Here is a 12,765-nt window from a genome sequence, read left to right on the forward strand (position 1 = left end):
CAATAATTGTATTGCGATACAGTCAGAATCAAGTCTTTGCCATAAATGCTCTTAGCAAATTGGGCATACAGAATAAGTGCAAATGAGAATAACTCTACATCTCAAATGAACAGCAAAATTAGATGAGAAATAGACAGCATCCCTAGTAAAATTGAAAAGTCTTATCGCTCACCCCCCAAATTAGGGTTATACTGGAAATCACACAGAACAGAATAGAAAGTTCAGATTCATCATGGTGAGAGCAAATGTATCTTATTAGGAACTCGGGACACAGAACACAGTTTTTTTTAACATCATATTGCCTTAGCACCTTGGCACTATCCCACTACATACATATTGATTCTGCCTAGTCTACTACTACCGTCATCCGGAGATCCTAGGTCAAACAAGATACAAAATGAACACCAAACTACTATGAATGAACAGTGCACAGTAAGCTATCGGAAGGTCCTTGGAAAAAGATACAGTATTAGGATCCTGCTAGAAAGATTTCATCCAGGACAGCAAAACAAATGTCAATGGAAATAAACAAACATGACTCTTCTTGACTGGGTACTTCAGAAATAATTAACAGTGAAATGTGCAGGGGGAAGATATCAATTTTGACAAAGATTTAGGCCTAGTTAACATGAGTCATGAAAGCACACGTTTACATGTTATTGAAAATTTGTTTCAAAGACAAAGGCACAATATCATTGTGCCGATGTATAATCAAGAGTAAAACCATATTATGCACATTAATGATGCACAAAAATATTCTCCCTCTGATTACTCTGTAATCACTAAAACCCACAAATAATATAAATAGCCTAGCAATTATAATACTGTCTGCAGCAGTTTCTGTTTCTTTTAAGTTGATTCTTCCATCAAGTGGTTTGTAAACATGATCTCTGGCAATCTCCATCTTAACATCTTGTCTTTTTCATCTGAGACGATCCCCTTTTTCTCTTTACACCCATATTTTAGAAACAGTAACACAGAAAATTTGAACAAGTGAAACAGGAGAATTGCACAAATCAACACAATATTTACAAGGGTAAGAAATAACATAAACATACCACCACCCAAACTATCAAACTATTCACCAACCTTTCTTAACATCTTTCCTATTTCACTAACCTAGAAACCTACTGTTTTCCAGGAGCCATGCTCCTCTAAAGCTTGTACATCAATAGAAATGTTAGTTACCTTTGAACATAGGCGTTAATAACCCTACTGTTATTGGCTTTCAATGTGCAACAATCCTTAACCGTCAATCCTCTGCAAACACCACTTTCCTTTGCAAGAAGGATATATAGCGCTAAGCAGCATTGCATAATCATTGCTCGCATTGCTATTAATTGAGAATTAATCTCTGTAAGGGCCCCAGTAGTTTTAGAAGCAAGCTGGTCCACAAGCATAGACAACCTTCAAATGTTTTACAATGTTTACAGCTAGACCTATAGATGGAATAATAGTTCCTAATATATTTAATACTATCTGCCCAAAAACAAGTTTCACTCTCTTCAAATCAACAGCAACCTTCATTCCACTCCCATGACAGACTCTAGGAAACTCTAAAGCTAAATAACAGGAACCCCTCTGTTATGAAGCAGGTTAAAATAGTCTTATTACACACATAATAAATCCCTCTCAAAATCGTCTCTTCACCAACCAAAAAATCACCACTCACAATATAACTTCTTTCACACTCACTTTCACTGATGTATTTTATTGACCTAACTCCTGTAGAGTTAGGACGCACAATACCCAACTCACCCTTTCTCTAATGCTCCATACTCAATCTTGGATAAAAATTCAAATATCTGAATTCTTCTTCAGCCTTAATCTCTCCTCTTACTTTCTTCTTATCTTTCCCATCCCTCAAAATGTTCACTCTGCTCTCATTATATTCCTTAACAAACTCACGCTTCTCTTTACTTGAACTTCACAAATATTCCTGTTTAGTCTTTATTGTGTTATAGTTAGTTTGTACAACTGTATTCAGAGATTTATAATATTTTACTCCATCCATAGCATTTTCTTAAACAGAAAGATCTTCCACCAAAACTTTGAAATCCCACAGTTATGGGAATAGAAACATGTGCTTACTAAATATAGAAGCATATACATTGCAAAACAATCCATAAAAACTGGAAGCTGTAAGTAGATCACACCTTCACCTGCAGAAGGGAGAAATGTACACACCAGGCAATTCTTAACCCCTCATTATATACACATATTCACCCAACATTTTAGTATTGATATTATCATGAAATTCACTAAGAAGACTTTCACGGTGTGTCAATATATTAGATCCAACACCATTATGGACTGTAGTTAATGCAAACCTCTGTGGAGCCATTTTCACCTGGACAAATAAGGCACAACAATAAACCAAATAAAACTATTAGTGCCATTATCAAGGAGCTTATGCCAACACTTTTACAGTATTTGCTATGTGCTATTTATACTGAGATCAAAAACAAATGTGGAATTCCAAAATCAGCAAAGAACATTGAAAAAAAAATAACTTTTATTCAAGTAATATTAAAAAATCAAAATAGACTTTTCACAGCTTTCTTGTTCAGTTTATACAGTTTGTAATCACAAGCGCTTATTCTTCATCTGGATATTTTTCCGAATTTCACCACTGTCAGATTTTCAAGAGTTCAAGGTGGCTCTTCTAGCAAAGGTCTTAAAAATTAATTGGCAACAGTTTATTAGACTGAAAAACTCTGTCTCTGACTCTTCTCTTTAATCTTCAGACACAAGCTATATTTGCCCATTCAGGTGAATTATACTTTCTGTTCGGAAATCTCTTTCTTGCTAGTCTTCGAGAAAACGGTGCCTCTCACTGTTTTTTGAATCGATATCCATTACTTCAGGTTCTTCTTTGCTTGACTTGAACATTTCATTCTTTCAGTTTTTTCTTTTGCAGGTTTGTTTCACAGCCTTTAGTGCCTCAAATCGTGCATCTTCACTTGTGATTACTCCTGAATTTTCTCCCTCATTGATGGACTTGTGCTTTGATCAACATCAGCAACTTGACTCATCGTGAACTGCATTCTACCCTCAGGGTTCTCGAGACTCGAATTTTCAACTGGAGCCTTACATTAGCCGGATCAGAGGTTATTTCTTCTTGCTACCAACTTTGCAATAGCTCTTCACTCTGACCCTTAAATTGAAATTGACCACTGGTACTTTTACCTTTTCCAAAATCTTTACTTCATTACACCAGCAACTTCAGACACTGCTTCACCAGCAAATTTACTTCTGGTTCCATGCTGCAAACTTGACTCCGTGAATTAGTGGCTGCTATCACCACTTCTTCATCCACCGCCTTCACACTGTGGGACTCTAGCACTCTTCACAGCAGTGTTACTACAACTTGGAAAAGGTCTCTCCACCATTCTCGTGACAATATTTGCAGATATGCTTCTTCACGAAAACCCAGTCTCCTGGCTTTAAGGCATGACACTGAGTTTCTTTTGTAGAGGCTGTTGCCAAATTCACATGTAGCTGAAGGAAAGTAGACCAATCACATTGTTCTGCCCATTAACACTTTATGGGGTGCAAGACCTTTTTTTGTCTGAGGTAATTCTAATACTCACCAGGGCAAGAGGGAAAGCACCTGGCCACTTCAAGGTAGTGGATAGAAATCACTTTAGCAAGCTAATTGTTGATGGTTCCAGTCCTCCTCTCCACAACAGCAGATGATTGAGGACAAAAACTAAAATGGAACTCTTGGTCTGACCACAACATGGCTGACAATGGTGACTTCTTTCCCTTTGCTGAACTTTTACTTACTCAACCCTTCCACGACTGTGCCTGGTCTCAAGAGGACTTCTAGAATACTTTCGGACCATGGCCCCCCCGCACTACTCTGACAATCCCTGAGTACACATGACCTCTATCCTGAAAGCGGAGTCTGAGCATTATGTCCGAACGCCCGGTGGAGCTGCTCTGTTCAGCTAATGATGAGATAGGACTTGGTTCACCCCCGACCGTCACCTGCCCAGCCAGACTTTGGGCACAGTTTCTCCCCTTCTCCCTGTCTCGCCCACCCTCCCCCTCATCATATTTCTGTCATTCTGCTTTTGCCTTGTCTCCTTTCTATCCACCTGTCTGACCGATACCCGTTGGAGCATCCTTGAGAACTATAGGGGAGACTGGCCTTGGACTACCTCTCTGGCCTACCCATTCGGTCTTTGGGCTGACTTTACCTCTGTCTCTTATTCCGTCTTCCCCCTCGTCTTCTCCCTTCTCACTCCCTCTCACCCCCTTCCCTCTCTAATGGTCTCTCCTTATCTCCCGTAAAGTGTCTATAGATTTGATGTGACGTGTAATTGTTATTGTTTTAACTTTGCTGACCGTATGTAAAGCGCTCTGATAACTACGGGTCTATCCAGCACTATATAAAACTCTTTAAATAAATCTGGAAAGCTGTACAAATCAATTGCTGAATTTCATTCTTTAAATGAGAGCTGTGATTCCTCTAACTAAAAGTCGGCAGGCCAAAATGAGATATTAAAATTCCTCAACAAAAGCTTGGAAAATGTCATGCTGCCTGAACCACAGATGTGACAGACCACTGACTCATTTATAGAATAAACAATCACGAGAATGTACTTTAGATCATTGTAAAGTGGCATCTCTTTGAAATCTGCTTGAAGTCTCATACATGGGTCTTCTGCTTTGCCAGTGTGGTTCATAAGAACCACGGTTTTCTTACCCTGAATATTTCTCTGACAAACGGGGCCTCTATGGTACACATTATCTGCAACAATTTTGATTTTGAATTCAACCAATATTTATTAGAAGTGTGGGCATGGCATCCCTCTCTGCATGTGACTGGTTATGCAAATATTTGACCATGAAATTTAACATGGAGTCTGGTAGGATATATTTATATTCAGGAGTTATCGATACATCCTGGTAAATCTGTTTTAAGCAAAATATTTATCTCATTATTATCTCATTTCCTGGCATTTCCTTGTGGAGATCCCTCAATTCACTCAAGCAAGTCTGAATTGGATTCAACAAAAAACAATTTACATTTCTGCACCTTCAGCAGAAATCTCACTTAATTCATCTTGTTCTGTCTCTTGATTTGTACTTTGCTCATCTGATTTCACAGCTTCATTCTCAAGTGCACAGTATCTTGCTACCTGGTTTGCATATTTATTTCCAAGCGTGACTATATCTTTTCCAGTCTTATGGGCAGTGCACTTCACCAATGCGATTTCTTTCGGCAACTGTAAAGCCTCCAACAAATCAAGACTATAGGAACCATTCCTACAGAAGTTCAAGAGAATGCATTAAAACCCCTTTATGACTACAATTGTCCAAAGTCATGGGCCACTCCAAAACCTTACTGGCTGTCTGTATAGATGGTCACATTCAAATCTTCTGCTGGGGAGCAAGCCCTTGTCAATGCAATCAACCCTGCCACTTGTGCTCAAATTACATCAGGCTGGTAAGATGCTTCATGAATTTCAGCAGTGGAACGTTCAGCATATTAAACTTTCAATGCTCCACGATGGTCTCTCAAACAAAAATCATCTACAAATAAAATCAAATCAACTATTTGAAGAAGAATTCCTCTAATGTCTGGTTTTGTCTTAGTACGTAACTCAGTAACATTAACAAAATTAATTTGTGCTCAGGTTTATTATCATCATCGCTCTGGTCTTTATATTTATTGCTGTCTTGCAGGATGCAGGATGCAGGACACTCCACCTTCTGATAGAGATGTTCTTTACTGCCAGTATGACTTGTTCATACCTGTTCAGACACATAATTGTCATGTGCTGAGTCCAGGTATGAGTCAAAAAAAATCTTAACTGAATGTGGAACAAACACAATGAGTGTATGTCCCGTCACAATTCTTTCACTTTGCTCAATTGCAATGCAAACCACTTTCAGACAGTCAGAAACATCTACAGCTACAAGATCTAACACACTTGACAAGGAGGAGATTGGCTTTATCTTAATGACCCCACCATGTTTTTGGTAAATACAGATAAAGCACACCTGTCTCTCATGGCAGAAGAGATAAAACTATATACTGTAACGAGGCATCCCAAGGGTGGGTGCATTACATATTTTTCCCCCAAGACTTGAAAGGCCTCTGAGAATTCGTTATCAAATGGTTAACTGGATCTCTGTTATCTCTGTGTTAGCTTTATTAAAGGCTTCTCAATCAAGGATACGTTTGAAATCGACTGGCGACGGTAGCCAACAATTCCCAGAAACAACCCCACCTCCAACAGGGTGGTTAGATGACCAGTCTTCAAGATTGCAGATAAAGATAAATCACTTATTTTTTACAGCACTGCATCTTTGCTAGTGAAACCTTGTGATCATTGGCAGTTACATGATTTAGAAGTGCAATAGTATAATAGTATCAAGTTTAAAATCCTCTTTTGTCTTAGATGCCAACAATAGACCATCTATTTATTTTCAACAGGACTGGGTTACATGGCAACTGCAAACTTTACAAATCTCTCTTTAGGATCGTACTAAAATTCAAAGTGTCTTTGAGTATACTCTTGTGGAATTCAACACCAAAAACGAACTTTATTTTGGAACTGAAATGAGAAAAGAACTGGACTATCCTTATTCAAAGGAATGGTGAAAAACGCTTGGCATAAGCTGATGACTGCATATCATTCTGCAATCGTATATGGGCTAAAATTACTGCAGGATTTGGTACAAGTAGACCACATGAAATCACTATTTTCTTTATTTTCCGAAGATTTAACATTATTCTCCATTTACTGATTGTTTTTTAATGCCCATCACAGGAGAATTGCAAGGACTACCAAGCACTTCCAGAAGAATACTTTGTTCTACCATTTTTTCAATGATGGGCTTCATACCTACGTTTGTCTCTTTTCAAGTCTGTACTTTTAATTTTAGAGAAAACAGAATTTGATTTTACAATAATCCTGACAGGCTTTACACTTTTTATCGATACTATCATTTTTCCTGTTAACTCCCATGCCCCTTCTTCCACAGTATTTCTTGAATCCAGAGGCAAATCATCTTCAGTAAGGGAATAACTGAATTCTTGAAACTTGTGATTTATTTTTAAACGCTGGAACTTCATATTGAGTTTAATTCGCGACACAAACAGTGTACAGTAAAGTACACAGTTCATCCTGCAAAGTAAGCTTCTTCCCAACAAATTGAAAGGACTATGTAGCAAAGGATTGGCATAACCAACATTTCATGAAAAGGACTGTCCAAGCCCTGATGAAGATCTCCCAAAATGCACAGTCCCTCAGAGATCTAAATGTGTTGGCATCACATTAGAGGACCTGTGTGCCTTCAATCAAGTGCATTAAAACTAAAGATTATACTCAAGGACACGGGAAAGCACCCAAGCACGGGACAGACCTAAAACTAATGTTTTTCTCCCCATATAAGGATCCCATTTGGCGGTCACATTGGGGAACAGATTAAGAGTTGGGAATAGGAAATGGAGGATACATACCCATTTCTTGCACAGCATGTGAAACTACTTTGTACAGCGTTTCATTGTTGTAAGTTAGGAATAGGAAATGGGAGATACATACACATTTCCTGAACAGCGTCTGAAACTACTTTGTGCAGTGTTTCATTGTCGTAAATTCTGTCTTCTTGTTTTTTCTTTAAACAAATGTAAAAAGATTCTAATGTAATGTACCTACCACGTCACTATATGTTTAGACACACAGTTCAACTGAAATTGTTTCACTGTGCTAATCAAGCACTTGGCTTGCACATTTAAAATGTAATTCAGATTTAAGTGTGTTAATAGCTGCATGTTGAAAAAGGTCAGCAAGTTGCAAATCTAAATGAAGTAAATAATCTGTGGTTAATGAGGTTGTTTTCTGTTTGGCTGATTATAACTATATTTATCCTTCATTTTCTTAAACTTGCATTAGTCCTATATTCACATTAGCACCCCTAAGTGCAAGTTTAGTCAATTCCTAGGCATGTACGTTTGTACCCTCTCCCGCTGCGCCCATATCAGGTACCATGAATCACTGCATCTGTCTCTGAATCCCATCTGTTTATGGAGGAGATCTGGAATTCAAAAGTCATTTAAAAAGTTATCATCCTCATCTGAATCCTATTCTCAATTCGACAACTCTTGGTCTCCCTCATCGTTTAATTTTTGTCTGCTGTTTCCTTAACTATTTCAGAAAATACTCTCACTTCCTCTATCATATTGTGTCTCCAGCGTCTCACCTGATGCTCCCAGTTGCCCTCCAACCACTGGCTAAATTAACCCATCACCTGTTTCATTTCCTTTCTCTTCTTCACTGTGGCCATTCGATCCTATTTATTGAATGCCTCAGGTCTAGGTAGTGGCTTCCCCTCATTCATAGTTGATCTCAAGAAATCTAGCTGTCTACCATTAAAAGTACCATCCAAAGAAAATTGTAACTCCTTGTCAGAAGATATGTATTCATGCTAGTCTTGAATCCAGAGTTGTGAATATAGCCCAATCCTCATCATCATTTGATACAAAGGTGAACCATTTTCTGTCTCTCCATAGCAGGGACAGTAGGGGCTTTGGTCATTTTTTTTACACATCACCCATTATTTTCACTCAAAGAATCCAAAAACGGGCTAGTGAATAACAACCAATCCCAGCACAGCTATGCCAAAAATCAACCAATTACAGCACAGCTTTGACATCATCCAATCAATGACAGCACAACTCTGTGCTAACGTCTCACCAATTCAATCGCAACTCATCGGCTGCCTAATCAATCACAACATGACTTCTTCATGAATGAGAAAACAATAGTACAGCCTTTCTCATGAGCACGCAGAAACCAAGTAAATTCTTGCCTGTTGAACCTAAATAGGAGAAAATCAGCAAGTTAGAAACAAACGATTCTCGTAAACAATTATAACAACACCAGTACCTCAAAAGCACTTCTTACACTCAATTCATACTAAAGTAATTACCGTCTAACAGAAATACAGCTCCCACTAATGTATTTACTCCTGTGAATCAAACAGCAAACAACACCAATCTAATTAGACACGCAACAACCTGAAAAGAAATGTATTGTTTCAGAAAATTCCCTATCACTGGGTATGCGATGACTAACAAAACACAGACCCTTAGTGCAGACAAGTTCAACAATAATATCTCAAGATTTTAGATTTCGATGAATCTGAATACCAATTCTTCTCTGATGCAAATCACAAATAGAAATAGAACATCAAAATAACAGTGATCAAACTAACAATTGAACCCACAATCACAACCGCATAACCATAAACCTCAAACGCAGCATAACAATCCATCAGACCAGAGAAACATCAATACTCCAATCACAACACCAAAATACTTTTTATCTCCAGAATCATTCTACCCTTTTCATACGGACAATCCAATTTGCTCAATCTAACTTGCAACTATCCTCTGCTTCCCCAAATTTGTGGGTGTGAGTAACCCCGAAAAATGTATACCCCAAAATCTTAGCTCAACAGAATGCCCATGAGTTGGTTAATCGGAGACAGTGTTGATCCCCAATTTCAGGAAGTAATGTGTTCCCGAGGTAGTGCACCTCCCAACACGTTAAACATACTGTTAACCAACTAAGGGCCTTCTCAGTAATTGAGTTGTCGATCAGCTGAAAATTTTTCAAGAGTATTATTACAAAAATGTCAAAGGATTGCAATACAGAGCCGTCATAAAGTCTTTGCCATGAAGGCTCTTAGCAAATAGGTCATACACAATAAGTGTAAAATCAGAATGACTAAGTCCCAAATGAGCAGCAAAATCATAAAGAAAACAGACAGAACCCCTATTTCCATTGGAAAGTTTTCTACCTCACCCCCAAATCAAGGGTTTATAAATATAGGAAATCATCTCATGAAACAGAGTAGAAAGTGTAGATTCATAATGGTGTGATCACAGTTTTATTAAATATCATATCCTCTTAGAATCTAAGCACTACCCCACAAGACAAATATTGATTCTTCATACTCTATGCTAATGTCACCCGGAGATGGCCAGACAAACTAGATACAAGAACAATTGAAAACTATTATGAATGAGTAGGGCATTGTGAACTACCAGAAGATCATTGAAAAAAATACACTATTAGAATCCTGCTGATATGATCTCATTGAGAACATCAACAACAATGTTATTAGAAATAAACAGATATGACTGTGTGCTGCAGAAGTAATAAACAATGAAATCTGCTGAACTAAGACATCCACTTTGACAAAGATGGCTACCAGGCCCAAATGGAGACTTAGTTAACATGAGTCAGAAAATCACACTTCCACATGTTTTAGAAAATGTGTTCCAAAAACAACAGGACAATATCAGTGGGTAGATATATAATCAAGAGTAAAATGACATTATATAGGTTGTTAATGATACACAAAAATATAAATGTACAAAAATCTTTAACATTACTCTATGAAAGAAAAACTAAATGTGCTGGCTTCCTTGGCATTGACTGATATGCTTGAGGAGATTTGTAGTTCGTCTACATACAACAGGGATTATTGTAATGTCTGTGTGTATTGTGTGATTGACTTTAGGTCATGCAAACAGCATCATGTGGGATGATGTCTCCAGAATTTAACTGCATTGCTATTTATTCAGGGGACGTAGTTTGCCCCTCCTGAACGAACAATTGACATCGGGCAAAATCAATAAAAGTTATTGTTCATCATTATGCTCCATGTAGCTCATTCTGCATGGTTCACCAGGATGAATGAAAGAAAATGGTACACACAAATACATCACTACAAGGAACACTCACAGACACATAAAGAGATGACCTCTTGTAAACAATCAATATACATGCAACATTTCTCCCGAGCAAAATTCACCTAGAACCAAATTATCTTATTGTCAGTGGTTAAATGTCTGAATCCAATTTTAGAGCACAGAGTCATAAAAGAGCCCAGTCATGTAGAGATAAGAGAATGACTAGCAGAAGTACCGAGGAAAGATTCAGCATTCAGGAAGCTATTACAGTCTTCCTTGTGAGGTCAGAATTTGGAAAAGTGTTGAGAAAAACACAAAAATATTAAAGACAATTTACTTTGGAATGATATGAATATAAGCGTTCTGTTCATCTACAGTCATGAAGAAAAACAGCATATTATTTCACATCAATGTGATAATGATGTGCTAAAACAATTTCTAAAAAAATGTGTGGGCTGGGAGAACCATGAGAATATCTCCTTATCTGCTTTCGAACTCTCATGAAGTCCTCTGCTTTGAAAAAAAAATCTGAGAAAAAGATGGTTGTGAATAATACAGTATTTCGTACGCAGGCATTCCATCTCAGAAACATCTCCCCATCCAGACTGGAACCCAAAAACGTATTTGCTGCTCTTATGAGATTGAAGCATGTCACTGTCCTAGGACAACAGAAACCTTCACAGGACAGTACTAGCCAGTTAAAATAACACCCACTGTTTTTCATACACTGTCACATGGGCATTGGAAGTAGGGGTGTGGGAAATGTTGCAGCACCTCCCAAATGCAACATGCTGGAGTTTAGAAGGTGAATGAGCTTTAAAGATTACGTTTTATTTAAATCTTGTCATATCAGCTGCGCATTCAAAGACAGAGGTCAAAGGTCAGGCAATGTCTTCTGACAAATTGCTACTTATTCTTTTAACATGGACATTTTTGTGTTTAATTTTCTTTCTCTGAATGCAAGGTGAAATGATTTTGTAATGAGATGATCTTGCAGTGGTACGGAGGAGTGTGAAAAAAAGACTGTAAGATGTAATTTTCTTCCTAACACAGCAAAATGTAAGTGAATGTAAATGAACCGTACACATATTTAAAAACATAGTCGGGGTTAGGCAAGCACATTTTTTAACTTTTCTGAAGTGGGGTTGAAACAAAGATTTTAACCGGATCAAACAAATTAAGATGCTTTACTTGTGTGACGCACAAATGATAAACATTGCCTGAAACCAGATCTTCAGACAATATCGTGTGCACGCTATACAACATTAGCAGTAAAGCCTCATGTCTGTGCAAATTTAGTGGTCCTTTTAGGAATAATATGTTGTATGTGAAAGACAACATACTACCACACCTTGCTTTAGTAATATTTTTGTGACAGAGTGATCCAAAATGCACCACCAGCTACATACGATATACCCTTATCACTCTCCAGCAGAATGGGCGTGCCTCATTTGCTACACTTGTTCTTTGTATGATGCTTGGATTTTTCACAATTCTCCTTAGTTCAGTGATGTAACATTGATGGCAGCACCCAGAATCTGAAAATTGTTCCAGGACCACTGGTTTGTATCCTTAATCACCCACAACACCAGGGACGCTTTAGAGTTCTATATCCTAACTATATTCCTCCATGCCCCCGTTCTGTAGTGTCATGCTTGACACATAATGCCGCAGCCCCTCCATAGAGGCAGTGCTAACACCCACCCCAAACCTCTCCAACACAGGCGTCACCAGTCAAGGGACGCTGCTAATAAAAGGTGCCGTGCTCTTGCGCCCTCGGCCAGCTGTACCCACTATATCCATGTGTCTGTGTTGTGCATTACTTAGCATGCATGCCTAGGGCCCACAACTTTACAAAGGCGACGAGGCAGACCTACACCGCCTGCCACCCAATGCCGGCCCAGATTGTGGCCTGAACTGAAGTGTAGCACACCCGTGTAGAGACAAGCAAATCTCGTCCCTCTTTAGGTTGGAAAAGAACTGCAGGTTGTGAAAACCTGCCCGCACAAGGCGCTGAGGGCAAGTGAGTCCCCCCATCTCCTACC

At 38.4% G+C, this 12,765-nt stretch overlaps 1 protein-coding gene across 1 annotated transcript in view; it reads right to left on the reverse strand.

Moving 5' to 3' along the window:
• Positions 1-12,765, reverse strand: part of ADGRB2 (adhesion G protein-coupled receptor B2) — a 1,067,283-nt gene that overhangs the window by 40,320 nt on the left and 1,014,198 nt on the right. The gene's annotated exons all lie outside the window — the stretch shown is intronic.

Source organism: Lissotriton helveticus, chromosome 3_1 (assembly GCF_964261635.1).
Source record: "Lissotriton helveticus chromosome 3_1, aLisHel1.1, whole genome shotgun sequence".
NCBI lineage: Eukaryota > Metazoa > Chordata > Amphibia > Caudata > Salamandridae > Lissotriton > Lissotriton helveticus.